This window comes from Haemaphysalis longicornis, unplaced genomic scaffold, assembly GCF_048455015.1.
Source record: "Haemaphysalis longicornis isolate Haplotype H1 unplaced genomic scaffold, Haemaphysalis longicornis Haplotype H1 scaffold_2, whole genome shotgun sequence".
Classification (NCBI taxonomy): Eukaryota; Metazoa; Arthropoda; class Arachnida; order Ixodida; family Ixodidae; genus Haemaphysalis; species Haemaphysalis longicornis.
In genome coordinates, this window is record NW_027526295.1 from 248,353,537 (window position 1) to 248,371,259 (window position 17,723).

At 50.1% G+C, this 17,723-nt stretch overlaps 1 protein-coding gene across 7 annotated transcripts in view; it reads right to left on the reverse strand.

Annotated features, from left to right (window-relative positions):
* The window catches only part of LOC144170353 (uncharacterized), a 313,794-nt gene that overhangs the window by 22,340 nt on the left and 273,731 nt on the right, over positions 1–17,723 (reverse strand). The gene's annotated exons all lie outside the window — the stretch shown is intronic.

Below are 17,723 nucleotides of genomic sequence, written 5' to 3' on the forward strand. Positions count from 1 at the left end.
AAAACTGCTCCCGCAACAGGAATTCTATTGGTCAATAAAGTAAGGAGCTGCATTGGAGCAGTTCCGACCACTCCGAAATGACAACTAGAAGAGACCGCATACAGGGACGCAGCGCAATGAGAGCGTGATCATTGCACAGATATCATTTCAGAGTGGAGTCGTACGCAGGGCCTCGCCGTTCGCCGCGTTTCCACTGTTGATCGCTGTGATTGGCTTTTCTGAAGGATTGCGGTAAAGCCGGCATACAGGGGCTTCTAGAGTGCGGCTTCCCCATATACTAACCTTCGAACATGTGACTGCGTGCTCGCGGCCGAACGGTTTACTTGTGAGGCACGTTGCAGTGACGTCATAAAAAACTGACTGGACACAACAGCCGTCTTGTGGTAGCCCCATTACACAATTAAGCTATACTAGGGTACAGCCGTTCTTAACTTGTACCCGAGTATAATCCGGAGGGTCAGAGCTCGATCGGTCGCCTGGGCGCGCAAAACATGCAATCTCCAGGCTATTGAACACGGCTAGTAATTTTTTTTTTTTGTACATCCTTTAATAAAACATTGTATACGAAAAGATGGAACGCGGAAAGAACGGCGCCCTTTCCCCTGACACTCCGATTCCGTTGTGGACGTTGATGTACGCATCTGCGCTGTGCCGTATATTCGTCCGCGTCACCTGCATTCAACGAGACCGGCGAACAGCCCTGGCACACTTCTGGGCCTCGTCGCCTGAACGCTCCTCCTCCTCCTCCCCGGCCCTGTCCGAGCCGCCGCGGGCTTTAATGGCGCGTGAACGCAAACAGCACAATCACGGCGCGAGTCGAGCAGACGAGAGGCCGGCACGTAAGCCACACAAGAGGAAGGACGGAGCACGAACCGTTCGCGACTCTTCTTCCTCCAGGCGGCGCGGCCGATCGCCCCACGAGAATGGGCTGCACGAGCAAGCGAGCGCTTTGCTCAGAGAAGAAAGAACGCCTCCAGCTTCTCCATTGAAGGCGGACGCATTCACGCGTACACCTACCAACTATTACGGGCCAGTAGCTGATCGAAGCCACTCAAACGCATTCCGAAACTATGCGGAGTCGATGTTGCACGCGTGTGGATCGAAAGGCGCCGGCCGGAAAATAGGCCCCGACTCCAACCAGGAATGTGTGCGCTTTCGTCGAGCTATGTTGAAGGATAAGACGGTATACGCCTCGAGCGCGGCCTGTAGGGGCGCCACTGAAATCCCCCTAGCGGCCCATTTCAAAAGCAGGCGCGGGAGTCCCCGGCCCACTTCCCCCTGTCGCCGCTGCTTTTGGGGCTCGTTCAAGACCGCGATTTACCGTTTGTCCGCGTTCGAAACACCGAATAACGTGGAGCAGGCACTCTGTTTGCAAGCGTGGTGTGTCAACGAGAGTATAAACGTTTATGACGCGATCTTAGTGAGATCTATGAGCGCCGGGCGGGTGTCACATGCCGGCGTCCCGAAGCCAGCATTTACATGCAGCTGATTACAATTCCGCTGCCCTGAAATTTAGTGGCAGTGTCTCCGTAAGCAGTGTTTCCTCCGATGGTCATGCTGCGGCCATACACACTATGATTTAAATCGACTTTGTGCACTTACAAAATCCACCGGAGCACTCATACCTGACAGAATGCAAGTTACGCCTGCCAATATTCACATATCAGATATTGATCAGTACCATGAACAAGACAATGCGGCATAAATTTAACAAAGATTTTACCAAAGAAGTACGATGGATAATGCAAAATTACACTCCGGAGTCAGCACACGACGACAAATTTAATGCTGTGTCGTCTTGTCCCGAGGTGAGCGCTCACAAAGATTCATCTGTTGCATTCATCCTCTACGAGAAGCGCGAAGATGGGCTTTAGAGTAATCCGCGTCCGTGACCAAACTCTTCTTAGAAACATCGTCATCTGACACAGGGAGACTGCAGAATCTAGCATAAACCGAAATCAGAGACCCTTATCAGATACGACACTCTTCCAACGAGCCCGTGTGTACGAGATTTCGGCGCATGTTAAGGATCTCCAGGTGGTCAAAATTAATCCGGAGCCCTCCACTACGGCGTGCCTCATCGTCTCCGTTGCGTCGGCGCGTTAAACCCTGCAATCAATCATATCAATCAACTCTTCCAACGACACCTCGTATGGCTTGTGAACTGCCTACCCTGTATTCTTCAAAAAATGCGTCCGCCGAGTGATCAGCCGTTCGTTGAAGTCGAAAAACAAACGAAAAGTGAACACGCAGCTTGTGTGTGTGATTACTAAAACGTTCATTCGTTGATTTCACTCCGCATTTGTAAACAACGATAGTTGAGCGTCCTCCTCCTCCTCCCCCCCCCCCCCCCCCCCCCTTCCCATGTCTAGCGAAATAGCGCATTTCGCATCTAGTTGGTCTGCAGTGACAACTACCTTGCTCAAAAAACGTCTTTACCATTTCAGAGGCTGCACTCGGCTTTTTTTTTTTTTCATTCCCGTACGACTATTCTATTTATTTCTGACTTGCAGACCATTCATTTTCCCGTGGTTTCATTAACATATACCTTGGTTCTTACTATAAGGCATGAGTGGGCACATATCTGACAATGCACAGCCTTTGAGTGTACTTAACATTTTCGCGTGGCTTATATTCCCATAAAAGGCACAAGTTTTTGTCAGCTATTGGGTTATCACATCCCCGAAACATATTTTTCTACGACGTACATATTCGAAGCAAAGCCGCATTTGTTATCTGCGCTGTTAAACGAACCAACCTCTTACAGTGCCAATATCAGGTCTAAACGAGGCGGCAATAAATAGAATACACTTATGCTGACGTGTTCGAAGTTGACAGCGGTGATATGCTGCTGCCGTCGCCGACGCCCGCAAGAGCGGCCAAGAAGCGCGCAGAAGCGCCTCTCCGGGTAGCTCTTGTTGGCGTTAGAGCGCTCAACCAAGACTCAGCTGTTTTTTTTTAAGCGCCCTAAACGTGCAGTTAGCTTACAGACGTCACCATAACAAGTTGTTTAGTGCGCGGAAAGGCAAAGAGAGGCGAAAGAGAACCAAAACACTGCATGACCACCTATCAGCCACGCAGCGCTAATCCCGCAAACGCCGCGGAGAAGCGGCGGCAGGCGGCGCAGCGATCGCGAATCTCGAGGCGTATAGAGCTCGAATTTTAGCGTCCTTGCAGTGGCACTTGCAAGAAACGGGAACTGAGTTCTTTGCAGTTGCCTGTCACTCGATGCGCCGTATACGCTTCTTTTAGACATTCCGCGAATGGAAATGTCAACAGGGCCACAGTGGGACTAGAAAGATCGACGAAAACAGCTGAGCTATGAAATCAATCGCCACAGTCATCATCAACTGCGGGGAGCACACAAGACAAAGAAGCCACCAAATAAGAATGCCCCTCTCCCGTAAGGGAACTGGACTGCAAAGAAAACCTGTCGCGCGGTCGCCCACACGCGATCAAATGATATCGGTCAAGCATATCCGCTAACATGTAAATACAAATGTAAATACAAAAACTCGGTTGCTATGCAGCAACCAGGATCTATAGATACCTTCCGAACGCGGATTTCAATTTCCGAGCGATTACACATTGCGCGTACCACCTATTTGCATCACCACGGTTGTGTACCAAAGTTGGCAAGCGTGACTTCGAGAACTCAAAACAGGAATCTCGGGATAACCTTCTCACATAGGGCTTCCGCTATAATCAATTCAACACACTATTTTTCCCCGCCGAAAGAAACAAAAAATGACGCAGACCAATACGCAGCACGGAACCGAAGTAAAAGATCCCGATCCACAGTACTCCGGAACACTGCTGTTCAAGAATGCTCTGGGCAAGGCCGTACCCAGAGGGGGGGGGGTTCGAACCCCTTCCGAAATCTTTTCCAGGCAGTACGTAAGCAATACTTACTGTTGCTTTCAGCAAAAATACCCCCTTCTCAAAATTTATAACCCCCCCGAAAAAAAATTTCTGGCTACGGCCCCTGGATCTGGGTGAACTGTTTCGGCGCCATCTGCAGTTGGCACTGTCACTTATGCAAGCGGCGTGGTTCACACACAACTGTATGTAATCCACGGTAGGTCGTACATGCAAGCCTGAATCGCAAACAGGTTCGAAGCAACGCGACTGTTTCGGGTTCACTCATGCGATGTCACCTCTTGCGCCCGTGCGTCGCATTCAGGCATCTTGTGCGCCATGCATTCATTGGGCGGCGAGGCGCAACGGATTCGGCTGCGTTCTCGTTAGACGGCACGCCAAACCCTCCTGATGCACGCACGGTGCGTGTTTGCAGGCCGCAGCAAGCAATGCTGAATGGATGCTTCGCCGCAAAGCGCCCAGCGTCAGCAAAGCAGCATGCATATCGAACCGAGGAAACGTTCGTTTTTTGTGTGTTTTCTTGTGTGGAACTGGTAACTTCATAGAATATGAATGGCACATGCATGCTTTTCATCCCCTTTAGGCTAGAGGCAGGCATTCGACCGACCCCTCCTCCCTGCTCTTCCCTACCCTGCTCTCACGCCTGCTTTACCACTGAGGACGAGTATTCATCCCGCCTCCGCATCAGAATTCCAAACACAGTGAACTTCTCTACTGATAAAGAGGAACTAAAATACATTGGCGGATTCGCAGGGGGAGTTAGGATGTCCTGAACCCCCCTCCACTTCTTAACTTTGGAATTTATACCCCCCAAGAAGATTACTCCTAAGGTTATAGAAGTCTAGTTGATGATTTGTCTTCTTTTTCTTGTATTTTTGTTTGCCCAAAACTTTGGTGAGTAAAAATGACTACTATCCTCCTCCTGATCATCATCACCATCATCATTTACCATCACTAATAGAAGCTGACCCTCCCCTCGGAAAAAACCTGGATCCGCTAAGATATGGTGGAGAGGACAGGCAAATCCACCTCCCCAAAGGCGATGATGACGATTACGATGGGAATGCTGTAGTACTTGTACAAACAAACGATGCACGAAAAAATGTTTGCTGGTGGATGGGCAGTCATTATATGTTCTATGATTAAATAACGAAACCTCACGCAACAACCAAGTAGCTGCGTAATACTAAGCCTGTGGGCGACATTCATCAGCTACGAATTGAACACCTGCCCCTCGAAGGAACTCATTCTGCTTCTCCGTTCTAAACCTCGGTAGATATCTACCGAAAGTTATTTTGGCAGTTATTTGAGGAAGTATTTGAGGACGTATTTGAGGACTGAAAGTTATTTGAGGACGTACTGCGGCCACACCATCCTGCTGATCATGAGGTGACGATCAAGCTTACGTCACTACGCGACGGCGAACCCTGAATGCGACGGGGCGTAAGACGTGCACGGACAGCGGGGTGCCGTTTCAGCCATCGAGCCGTGCCGCATACACATCCGGCTCATTGCGATCCGCTAACACAGACGGACAACACGGAGCCGGTCGTGCGGCTGAGCATGACTCGTGCGTCTGTGTGCATGCAGGTGGGTACGCGGAACACGAATAACAACGCGCTGCGTCTCGGCTCTCCGCTCCGCACAAAGCACTCGGCGCCAGCAAAGGCCGCCGACGCGTGAAGCCAGCTGGAAGAAAGGGCCGCCGGGCGGCCTGCCTGCAGTCCACCCACACATCCGCCATGTGGCTCCACCAAGGCGGCTGTACCTATTCGTCACGCTAGCCTTCAATCGCCGCGTTCAAAATCGCAACCGTACGAAAGAACAGTTAGTTGCCATTTAGGTCTGCTTGCTATTTACACGCGCAGCTTTCAGCCTCCCGGACGAGCTATCAGGAGGCTTATTTTTGGAGCCAGGGCAGAATGCTGAGTTCTGTCCGTTTAGAGGCGCGACGCTCCAGCCCCGCCTCGCTCGAATCGCGTCACACCTTCGTCGTGCGCTTTCAGCCAATGACGGCCCGCTCGAAAAGGACACTTTGAAACGGACATGAAATGGACAAAAATGAGAATTCCGCCCCTGTTCTTGCACACTGTCCACTGAGCCAAAACCACGCTCTCAGAAATAGTCAATACTGACTATGGCGCGATCGTGTCCCGCTCTATGAATGGCTGCAGGACAGCATACCATCCGCTCGCAGAGTTCATGATTTGCCAAAACGAGTGATTAGTTGGGTAAATTCGGACATCTACCTACGGGGCGTTGGCTGCTCATAAACTCCAGTTCTCAAATTTCACCCTGAAAAAAAAAAAAAAAAAGAACAAACCCGGGTAGGGACGAGCGACGATACTGCTGATGTTAACGCAGCGCCGCCTAGCCTTCATGATATCCCCTCGGCGACAGCTTGGGCGAGGGCCCGTTCTTGATCCGTGTCGTATACGCTACGAGCCTCGCGAGTTCCAGCCGCACATCACGATCAGCGCTAAGCCCCAGCGGCGACGACGAGATCAGCGTTTTTCGCGGTTTCACTTAAGACTGACGTAAGCACGAGTTACAGCAACCCATAAAAGCGAACACACAACTTGGGCGTCAGGCAGCACTTACGCATACGTGTACGTATAAAGCGCAAGGCTCTCCGCGACCAAATGCCATCCGCAGTGCGGCACCAGATATGAAACTCCCACGCGAAACCCGATATACGGGAGGCAGCAGCGCAGAAAGAAAAAAAGAAGAACTCATCATCAAAATAACGGCACTGGAAGGCGGAAGCGCAACCCGGTAATGCAGCGTGCTAAAGCTCACAAAAGAAAACGCCGCGAAAATGTGCAGCCCTTCTCTGAGGAAGCCTTAAGACGACCGTCGCGAGCGCGTGAAGTTTAAGTAACCCAATAAATTTCTGGATGGCGCCGCGGATCGTCTGCTGTCGAGAAAGCAAGGGGGAAAGGAAAGAAAGGAGACGGCGCCGAGAGATTCTCTGTCTTCGGTTGTATTTTTGTACCCCGTCGCTAACACTGGGGCCCGAGAAAGGAAAAGGAGACGTGTTGTGGCGACAATTCGAGCCGGCCGCTGACGCCTCGGCACGAGACGCTGAGAAACAATGTAGGGGGAAACGAAGAGTAGGACATATAATATACGCCGCGCTCAGTTTGTCTGCCATTGTATTTGAGGATGCGACGCACACTTCGCTGCGCCCGCAGTTCCCTCAGCTTCCTTGCACGTTCCTCGTAACCTAACCTGCCCCGCGCTGGGTGCCGTAGAACGAAATTTACCGCGCACAGAACGCGGCGCCGAGCGAAACACAACGTAGTAATTTTTACCACTGCGCCGACAAAGGGAACCGAAAAGGAAATAACCGGACGAAAAACGAAAACGAAAGAGCGAGGCCAACATTTCTGCCAATGTTACATTTGTTTCTCCCCAAACGAGATATGCGACCTGCGCACGGCCGAGACGTGTTTACGATTGGAACCAGCCGGCTTACTCGAAGTCGAAGCAAACCAAACTCGCGGGAGGAATCCAAAACAAGCAAACCCAGGGGGTCGTCGTACACAGCTCTACTTTTTTTTTCTCTCTCTCTCTCACAACCGCACCTACCCGCCTGACGTTCCTCAATTCCTCCAGAGAACTTTTTTTTTTTTTTCAGTCGTTCTTGTTCAACCTTGTCCCCCGCCCCACCGGAAGCAGGACGAGGGGAGAGAACGAAGCCCCGCATTTTGTGATGCAAGAAGAAACGGGCCACCATCAGTGCAGCAGCAGAGGTGCCCGAAATAACGGACGCACGCCGACCTCCGAGGCTGCGTGTTTTCAAGAAAGCCTGGCCAAGTGAATGGGCAACCCGCCCCCTCCTCTTCTACACCTTCCGAACAGGGTGCCGCTGCTTACTATCGTCCGGACGTGGCGAGGGTATCTCCCTTCCCCCCGTGTGATACCCCTTGGTGCTCCTTTACTTTTTTTATCATGCTCAAACTTCCGTCCCGAGACCCCACCTGTCCGTCCCCGTCTCCGAAGGACACGTACGCACCCATATGCGGTCCCACGTGGGCGCCCCACAGAACCGCCATTACTCTGATGGTTTTATGGGGAAGACGTATACGGGTTCGCGGTGTGCTCCTTCCCCCTCGATATCGTGGTCGTCTCAAGGGCGAGAGTGAAAACTGAATCTGAAAGCAGCAGGCATTGCGGCGGCTTTCCGTCCCTTTTTAACTTAAGGTCCCTCTTGCAAGGAAAATGCTGAGCGGCTCCCGGAGGAGCACGAACCGTTGAGCTGTCGCCGGCAGATGTTTGAATACGTTACGTACTATAACGCCGTTATTTTTCTTTACACTATTAACTGCGCTGCATCGGTGACCTTGGCGAGAGCAACGCCAATGTCACCGTATGTCGTTATCTGTAAGGGTAGATAACGACGTATATATGAGGGTGATACAATCCGCGGCAAGTAGCCGATGTTGATGTCGATGGCATTCGTCGGGTGTATCCGAGCAGCGGCTAAAGCGGCCGTAGATATGCAAGCAGCTGCTAGAGAACGTGCTCGCAGAGAACAAGAAAAAAAAAAAAAAAAGAAACAGTCCAAATCGCGCGCCGCCTACTCGACGGCTTAAAGCGAACACTTCAAAGCACGCAAGACATACTTGACAAGCAGAATCGTACCTCACTTTCGCATACACTGTCTTTAAAAAAAGAGAAAGACGCCAACGAACTAGCCGGCTCCTTTTGTCACTGCCGACGCCGTACAAATACGCGTCCGCGACCGCGCACGAATGCATACGCGCGGACAGAGCAGGAACAAGGTAGACAATAGCGCTCAAGAATGCCGCCTCTACAATTTGCTGGAGGAAAAACCCAGCGCAGGCCTCCCCCACCTCCGTACAACAGGAACCGGACAGCGAGGCCAGCAGACCTATTGCCAGCGGCAGAACTTTCCTGTTACAAGACTACGCCCTCAACCTCCGCGCTCTTTATTTATCGGACACCCTGCATGCAAGGACACCCCGTGCATCCGGGCCTTAGAAGTCCTTGTCACCAGGGCTACGGCAGGCAGTCCGGACAGCGCATGGGACTGACGAACCACTCTCACATTTCACATTATTGCTTAATACTCTCTCTCTCTCTCTCTCTCTCTCTCTCTCCTTGTCGCTTTCACTCCGAAAGTGTTAAGTCTGCGAACCGTCATTTGTTCTTGCGTCGCCGCCGAATCGATGTTCCTATGGTGTTTCGTCAATCAGAGTAATCGAGTTTGGCGCGTAAACGCGAGAGAATAACGTGGGACTTTTCAAGCGATGCTCGACGTCTTCCGCGATACTCGGAACCAACGAAACGTGCTAAACTGTTAGGGCTGGTCGCAGCCAGGAATTGACCAACGGTAATTTACACTGTTTGAAGACACTATGCCTTAGCTACGGCTTAACACTCAGTCATTACTACAGCCATTTCGGCAAGCTACAGATATACGAGCATAAAACATTCGAAAATACAAGTGTAAAACGCCCAAACTAATAGCAACAGAACAAAGCTAGGTAAACAGGTTGAGAATCAGAAGGAATATTTTGCAAAATTTATGCTCTTCCCAATTGCTTTAAAAAAGAGCAAAGAAAATGTTTCACTTATACCTACGCTTGTTCATCAAAGCATGCAAATCGGAGCGAACTGCGTGAATAGGCCATCGTCCACCCACCCAGAGTGCGAATGTCCCAATAGAAAACCCCCTCGAGCAAGGATCGCGCTGCGCCACTGACATAGCCGCTCTGCAGTCGAAACCATGGTTAAAACCGAAACGGGGACATTACACGTAAGGAGCGTAAACCCCATACATCCCCGCCAGTCTTCTCCGATTTCACTCCCACAAGGGGTGGCGACCCGAGGCAAAAGCGATACTGGTCGAACTGGGTTCTCCGAACTCATTCGCGTATACGTGATCTCCATAATGATGCGGCTGCCCAACTGATTATCGCAACTATGTTGCACGGACGGCGCTTTATCGGCGAACGCACGCACGACCGACGCATCTGAGCAGGTCAGTTGAGCTGTGCGGGTAAGCATGCAGCAGCAGAGTGGAAAGGGGCACATCCCGCACATTTCCGCCGACCTCAAGTCTCGCTTCGCCTTTCGGATCAGAGAACCCATTCGCTTGTACTCCCAAGAAAGTCCGGAGGGCCCTTTTTCCCCGCTGCGACCAATGCGGACCACTCACGAGAGAGAAACAACAATTTTCCCAAAATCGTTAAATGTAGATAACTCCAAGCACGCTGCAGACGCTCTCGGGTTCCAGACAGAGGTTGAGGTGTGCCTTCCACTGCCACCGCGAGAGACGACGAGGTAAAGCACTTGGATAGGAGGTCCCTCCCCAGTCTATGACTATGGGACCTCCTAGAGTTATTTATGCACTGTACCATTTCTGTTGAAACAATAAACTAAAACTGAAACTGAACTGACACATCGGGCTCTTGCGATTTAAGCCACCTATGATTGGGGCTCTACATATAGGCACCCTGCACTGTGTACAGAGGTCGCTGTGAGCGCACCGCTTTCGAAGACGATTGTTGTTTAATGGCACAAGGCCAACAGAGGGCAAATAGCGTCAAAAAATATTAAAAGTCAATACGAGTGGTCTAAAATTTACAATGGGTCACGAAGTGGTAAGTTGGGAGATAATGAAAATAATTACCGGTGTAAAGGGCCGAATGGTGATTACATATGATATGAAATATGCTGTTAACATTTACGTCTGGCCAGTACTGGCCAACACGTTAACATTTACGTCTGGCCAAAACGGTTCATGTGAAGTATAGGACTGTCGCCTAAAACAGTGATGACAAGCGAGCGCGCGGCACTTTTGTTATTAAATCTGCCTGCAGTGCATTTCTTGGCCAGTTATCACAATGCGTGACGCGTGCCTGGCCAACGTTTTGCGGGGCCTGCACTAAGGTGTCACTTTCTAAGACAAGCCGAGAAAGAAAAAGTTGTACATGGTGCACCGGTGCCTCCTTTTCCTTCTGTATTTACAACCATTATTATTATTTATTTGTGCCAACCAGATTGAATCTGCGAAGGTCCGCCGTATAAAATAAACGAAATGAGATGAAGCCTAATTGGCTGGCTACAAAGTTTGCCACTGACGTCTTGTGATCTTCACCACACCAACAATTATTTTCTCGCGGCTTTTGTTATACTGCCGTTACCATGGATGCTTTTTTTTTTTTGGAGGGGGGGCAATGTGGCCGTTGGTCGAATTTCATGAACAGAGACAGCGAAGAGCAACCAACATTCCTGAAAAAAAAAAAGAAAAACTACATCTCACACTATGATGTGTTAAACTCGGGTGCTCCACGGCCGAACTTGAAATACCAAAGTCGTCGTCGACCAGTTCTGAAACTTCACATACGCCGCATGAAGCTCGCATGATCGCGATCCACATCCGCGCGCACCGCATTTTCGACCGACCAAATCTGAACAGCAATACAGTGCGGACGCAACTACTGTTACAAACGACCACACATTGGTGAGAATAAAACAAAACAAAACGAAAAAACACCGTGTATATGTGTGCTGGTTTTTTTTTTAGCTGCTTTTTCTAGCATTAAGGTGGCAGATAACGCTTTCAGAACTACGCAGAAAACCAACTGCTCGGAAAGAGGCAGAAGGACTACCTTTCCTTCCATCTCGATAATACATGCGAGCCCACCCGTCTTTCCCCAAGTGACAGTTACGCTAGTATTCGCCGAAGCAAAATAGTGAGACAAAAACGTCGATTAGAGGCATCCGGGACAGATGCTATTGCCTCTCGCTGCCTATCGGGCTTCTTTTCGTCGCTTGAAATAAGGTCGCACTAGTGGGTCGATACACTATAGGCGTGCGAACGGACCTCGATCGAAGCGTATACGAGCGGACGTCCGCACGTCGACATTACGAAGTAGGTCCACACCGCTTGCCCCCTCTCACAACGACGACCTCATTGTGAGAAAATAATAATACTAAACACGACCACACGTCGACTAATCTCTCACAGACCGTCGCTCAACTAACCTGCGAGCCAATAGAGCCTGTTATGTAGGTATAAAATTAATCTGGGCATGGGGGAAGGGGTTGGCGTTTTGGACACAGTTCGCCGCAAGTCGGCGTCGATAAGAGCGCGCGCGGCGAACGTTCCACATTCGTGAACACACGCCGCGCAGTCGCAAGAAGGTCGCCCCTCAGATGCAAGCTGGAACCGGGAAGCAAACTCGCACGCAGAAAAGATGCTTCCAATCGAACCAGCGGGCGCGCTGGAGCGATAAGAACGCAGAGCATTCGGTAACTTGCATAGTTTGGTAATATTACTTCCGTAATAAAAAGACGAAGAAAAATAGGGGTTTGCCCCAATTTTTGACGACAACGCCAAGGCAACACTCGCGTTGCTCCACTACATCGGCCCTAAATTAAAGAAATAAATGATAAAAGAAAAAGAAAGTACGTGGGACCACGGCTACTCGGCAACGCTTTGACAACGAAACTTGCGCAGCACGCCATGTTTGTGCGCGCACCCTCTTGACGTGCAATTTCCTCCATACGTGCGACCGCCTTTTTCCTTTTCTCTACGTCATGCTCGTGATTACAAACATTTTAAACGGCCCTTCCGTTAGCCGTTCCGCCTTGCAGTGCGGCAGGCACAAAGGCCTGCGTGTATCTCATTAAGTAAACAAACCCTAAACTTACGCACCATCTCAAATTTGACGCGCATAGCGACTACGCCACGGGAAACTTGAAGCTCACCTCCCCTACAGCTGTCAAGAGCGCAAGTTGGGCCCGGCACGAAATCGCTCGGGCGAGCGCCATTTTAAAACGGGACCGACGGGACAGAATCGTGCGGCGCTACACATATACTTTGTTTCCCGCCGATATATGCACGATCTAAATGAGAGCGACAGGCGCGTGCGGAGGAAGCGTTCGGTATAGCGTGCGTCCACCGTCAGCGCTTTGCGCCGACGCAAGTCGCACGACGAGCATCGAGTAACGCCATTAGAAGTACGTTATAGCGAGTGCACTTAAAAAGCACAAGTGGCAGCCGGCGGAAGTGCGCCCCAACGGACGACAACAGGTGCGAGAGCGAAACGCCGTATGCGCCAGGGCGGAAGCGCCCTGCGTGCCGAGCGAGGGACACGAACGGCCGTCGTCATACGGAAGCCCAGCAGTATACATGGTGGACAGGAGGATGGGTTTCGGTTAGTGACAGTGCAATGGGGTGCCAAATATATTTAGTGCAAGCGATGAGCTGAAGAAATATTATCAGCTGGCAGCGTATACGCCCGGTTTCTTGCGGCGCAAATCTTTTTGTCTGATATTAACCGGTGAAGTCGACTAACAGATTCTTAATACACCTGTTCCACTAGCGTCTGAATGTAATTTTAACAAAATGTCATTTTACTCAAATGCGAAGTTGTGCTGCTCCGCTGGGTTTTAAAATTCCATTCGGCTCAAATGACATTCCAGCCGAGCACCCCGAGACACATTTGGGGCTCTCGAATGCCATTTCCAGCACTCTCGCGCAGGGCGTTCCAAGCCAGCAAACAAATACATTACTGGCGTACTTAAAACAAACAAAATATTTTTTTACTACTGGCACGTTTACTGAAATCATGATATCATGACGTAATAATTTCGTACTCAGCGCCAGCGCGAGAAAGCGACAAACCAGTGTGGACAGACAGCACAAAACCACAAAAAACCTCGATTGCGATTCCGAATTCAGCAAAACCACGTCAACGATTGCGTTCTTTATATTGCGATGTCATTTTACTGACAAAGTCTGTTACTAAATTTGATTGTTGCATTAATGTGTAAAAACAGATTGTCAAAGCTTTCAAACGCCATTGAAATTGTTGTGTAGCACAGCGGATTCTGAATGGCATTCGGTTCGAATAACATTCGGATGCCAGAGTAGCAGGGGTATAAATTTGAAGAGGAGTGTATAGCTTATATTGTACGGGAACTGCCAATTTTGCAGGAAAGAGTTAGAGAACGTTTTTCGAAATATTTCGAGCTCCCGTCATCATCGCCATCGTCCATGTGGAGAGAAAACAAAGAAACAAAGAAACAAACAACAAGTATGCATCCTCCTTTATCGCTCTCAGAGGAGAGGAAGATCGTGGCTGAGGAGTACGATTACAGTTCGTGCCTTTTTATACGTCTGAAATCAACTTATGGGCAGCAGCTTCGCAGCAGTCATTCGATCAGGGATCAATGTCTAACTTTTATTTTTCAGATATAGTACTTCAGAGTGGATGACAGCCATTCTAAAAGTTTCAATTAAACTTTTCTTTACACATCCTCTAAAAAGAGCATGGGCTAAGCAGCGTACCAAAAGAGGATCCAGTCCCGTCAGCTCTATCACTCGCTTTTGGGGACGGCGTTGACAACAACCGAACTGACGTCCATCTCACACACGCGCGCGCGCGGAGCCAAATATAACTGAACGCGTAATCGATACCACGCCCGCTGTTAAGCCAGCTACCGCAAAAATATCACTGCGCCCGTTTCCCACACGAACAACAAAACGGAAATCTGTATACGGGGGCCACCCACGTCCGCGATATAAATGAAGACTCGGCGGAAAGAAGAGACAAGAGCGATCTCGCAATCGCGAACGCGTTAAGGCCACTAGGCCAGTACAATACGCACGTAAAGTGCTCCCACATCGAGCTCGATACAACACCAAGGTGTACCATCACGACACCAGCGAGGGCCATATTTCTCGTCTGTGCACGTTACGGGAAACTTGTTCGCGAGAAAAAAGAAACGGGAGGGGGAATAAGGGTTCGGGCTGCGTTGTTGCTTGTCCCGTCCCCGCGGGCCTTTTGATTCTATTTCGAGTCGATCGCCGCGGTGTTCGGGCGTCGCATTTGCATTCCGACGGCAGCTCTGCCGAGCGCACGGTCGTGCCGGCCGGTGACCTCCTTTATGCGGCACACGGGAGCTGCCGAGCGCGTGGATGCTCGAGCATACCCTGGAAATTAAGCCCCACCGTCTCCCCGTGCAACCACGGACAGGGTGCGCGCAATACAAGGAACCATCTTCGCACTGCCAACCCGTGTACCAGGACTCAACATTCACGGGACAGGCCATCCATCGCGATCATGCACCCGAGAAGGACTGCGCGCAGGTAAAAAGTTGTACAGAAGGCGTGTGCTACATAAGGCTTCGCCTGTATCTGAGCTATCGAGTATAAACCTACACGCGTTTCCTCGTGTGTTTAAGAACCTCGCCGATCGTACCAAATGAAGTGTCGCGTGTTTTACAAGGCCGATTACGAGATGTCGAACGCAGCGCGCGCCCCCCCAGCGGTGCGCAGAAAAAAAAAAAAAAAACAGTAGTAAGTAGTTAGGCTTAACTTTCGACGCGGCGCTGGAATTTCACCGCCCACGGGTGCAGACACACGCGTCCCTGCGAGCAGCGAGTGCTACGCATTGTCCGAGGGTGTGCCTCTCGATAAATGCAGACGACGCCGCCTATATATATATATGCCGGAGCGAGGGGGCTGCAATTTTTGTCGGGACACATTCTCCCCGGCCTCCACGTAATCGGCCCAATTACACGGCGAAACTAGCTTCGTAATAGTGGCGCGATTCACTTCTGGGTGACGTCACGAGGGGGGCCTTATTTTCTCGCGCTATCGCCACGATCAACGGTGTTAATTTCCCCCGTACGGCAGCGCAATCACCAAAGCTCTCCAGGCGGAGAATCTGGGCGTGCAGCGGGGCGCGTTGTTACACCTCATCCTGCTCCTAAACAGGACCACTTAAATGCCCTCCGAACGAAGATGCACGCTTTCTCCTATATACACGCTCATTTGCACTCCACGTAAGTGCCAAATAAACACGCGTACGAACGGTGATAGAGATATGCGTGGCTAAGACCGTGCAACCCAAGATGTGAATAAGGTCAGTGTCGACATCAAAACACACAGCTCGTGTAAGTGTGCGGTAATAACGGTACGTGTTACGTGAATAGGTACCGTTTTTACTTGTTCGCACTAAGGGCGAACAATAAACAAATAAGTAGCGCATGCTAAGCTTAAATTCTCGGCTTACCTATAATTTTGACACCGGCTTTTGTGAAAATGCATTCACGGTCTGCCCGTACCTTAGTCTTGGATTACCATCAGACTGTCTACATCCACTGCAGGGCAAAGGCCTCTCCCATAGGTCTCCAATTATCCCGGTCCTGTGCTAACTGCGAACCAATTTATCCCAACAAACTTATCGATCTCATCTGCCGACCTAACTTTCTGCCGCCCCCTGTGGGCCTGAAAATTAATTCGCAGAAAAAAAACGGAAGTAACGCTCAATAGGCTCGGGATCGAGCCCAGCGGTTTGATATAGGTGGCGAGGCAATGGAAGTGGCAAGCAAATATATCTTAGGTCAAGTAATGACGTTGGATCCCAACGATAAGGCAGAGATAATTAGAAGGATAAGAATAGGGTGGAGTGCGTTCGGCAGACGTTTGCAGATAATGAATGGCAGCCTACCATTGTCTCCGAAGGGGAAACAGTATAACAGTTGCATCTTACCGGTACTCACTAGCGTCACTAAGTGAGCTACGCAGCCTTTATTTAGTGACGCTATAGTACTCACCTACGGGGCAGAAACTGAGAGTCTCGCTAAATGGGTTCAACTTAAATTGAGGACGACTCAGCGAGCAATGGAACGGAAGATGATAGGTGTAACGTTGAGGGACAAGAAGAAAGCGGGTCAGGGAACAAACGAGTGTTAAGAACATGTTAGCAGAAATTAGGAAGAAATGGGCGTGGGCAGGGCATGTAATGCGAAGGCAAGATAACCCGTTGGCCATTAAGGGTAACAGAGTGGATCCCCAGAGAAGGCAAGCGTGGCAAGGGGCGGTAGTCTTGGATAACTTTAGCCAAAAAGGAGTCTAAACAAAGCTCAGAATAACGGAATTTTCACAAACAGAACTAGAAGTTCTTTCGCATGTTTGTTTAGTGTGAGACGTCGGTGAACAGAAATTCCGGTGCGTGAACACGCAGGCTGAAACAATGTGCGATTCTGTCAAAATCCGAGGACAAAATCTCGATCAGAAATCGCAACAATGGGGACACAGTGTTTAGGTGACAAATAAATCACGCCTCTGCTGACTCCGCTCCTTGCACTATGACTGGGTAAAGCGACGCTTCGCGAGAAACAAGAGACGACGGCCTCGAGGTTTCTACGGAGATTGGATTGGAAAAAAACTTTTATTGGGCCGGCGGTTAAAGCCTTACACTAAGACTTCAGACTTGGCCGGAGTCGCCCTCGCCGCCAGGCCTGAGCCTCGCTTCCCGTCATAGAAACAAATACGAGAGCACTCCCCAGGATTTATTTCACAAACAAACATCGTACGATCAGCGTCACCGGTGCGAGAAGGTATGCATCTTTCCCCCAGAAGGGAGCATATGTTTTGGGAGGTATACCGTGACGTGATCGAGATAGAACGACATAGCACAATACACCTGGTACGGACAAAATTTGACTGCCGCTAACATCTATCAGCGCTAAAATTGGAAGGGCAGTGTTTGTAAGAACGTACTCTAAGAACTGCTGAATAAATTTGAGGCGCTAAACAACGGGGACCAGAAGAAACAGGTAGACACAGACAAGGCGTCACTTCCAACTAAACTTTAATTGCGAAAAACCCTGGATTAAATACACTGTTTTGACGTCATGCAAAAACGTCACACCAACAACGTGTGCCAACCTCCATCTAAAAATTGGAGTTCTTTGAATGATAATGTAACCGATGGTGTACTGATGCACTTATCTCCCGCCTTGTGAATGAAGTACGCCTCCACAATTTCTCTTTCTTGCCTACCTCTCACCCA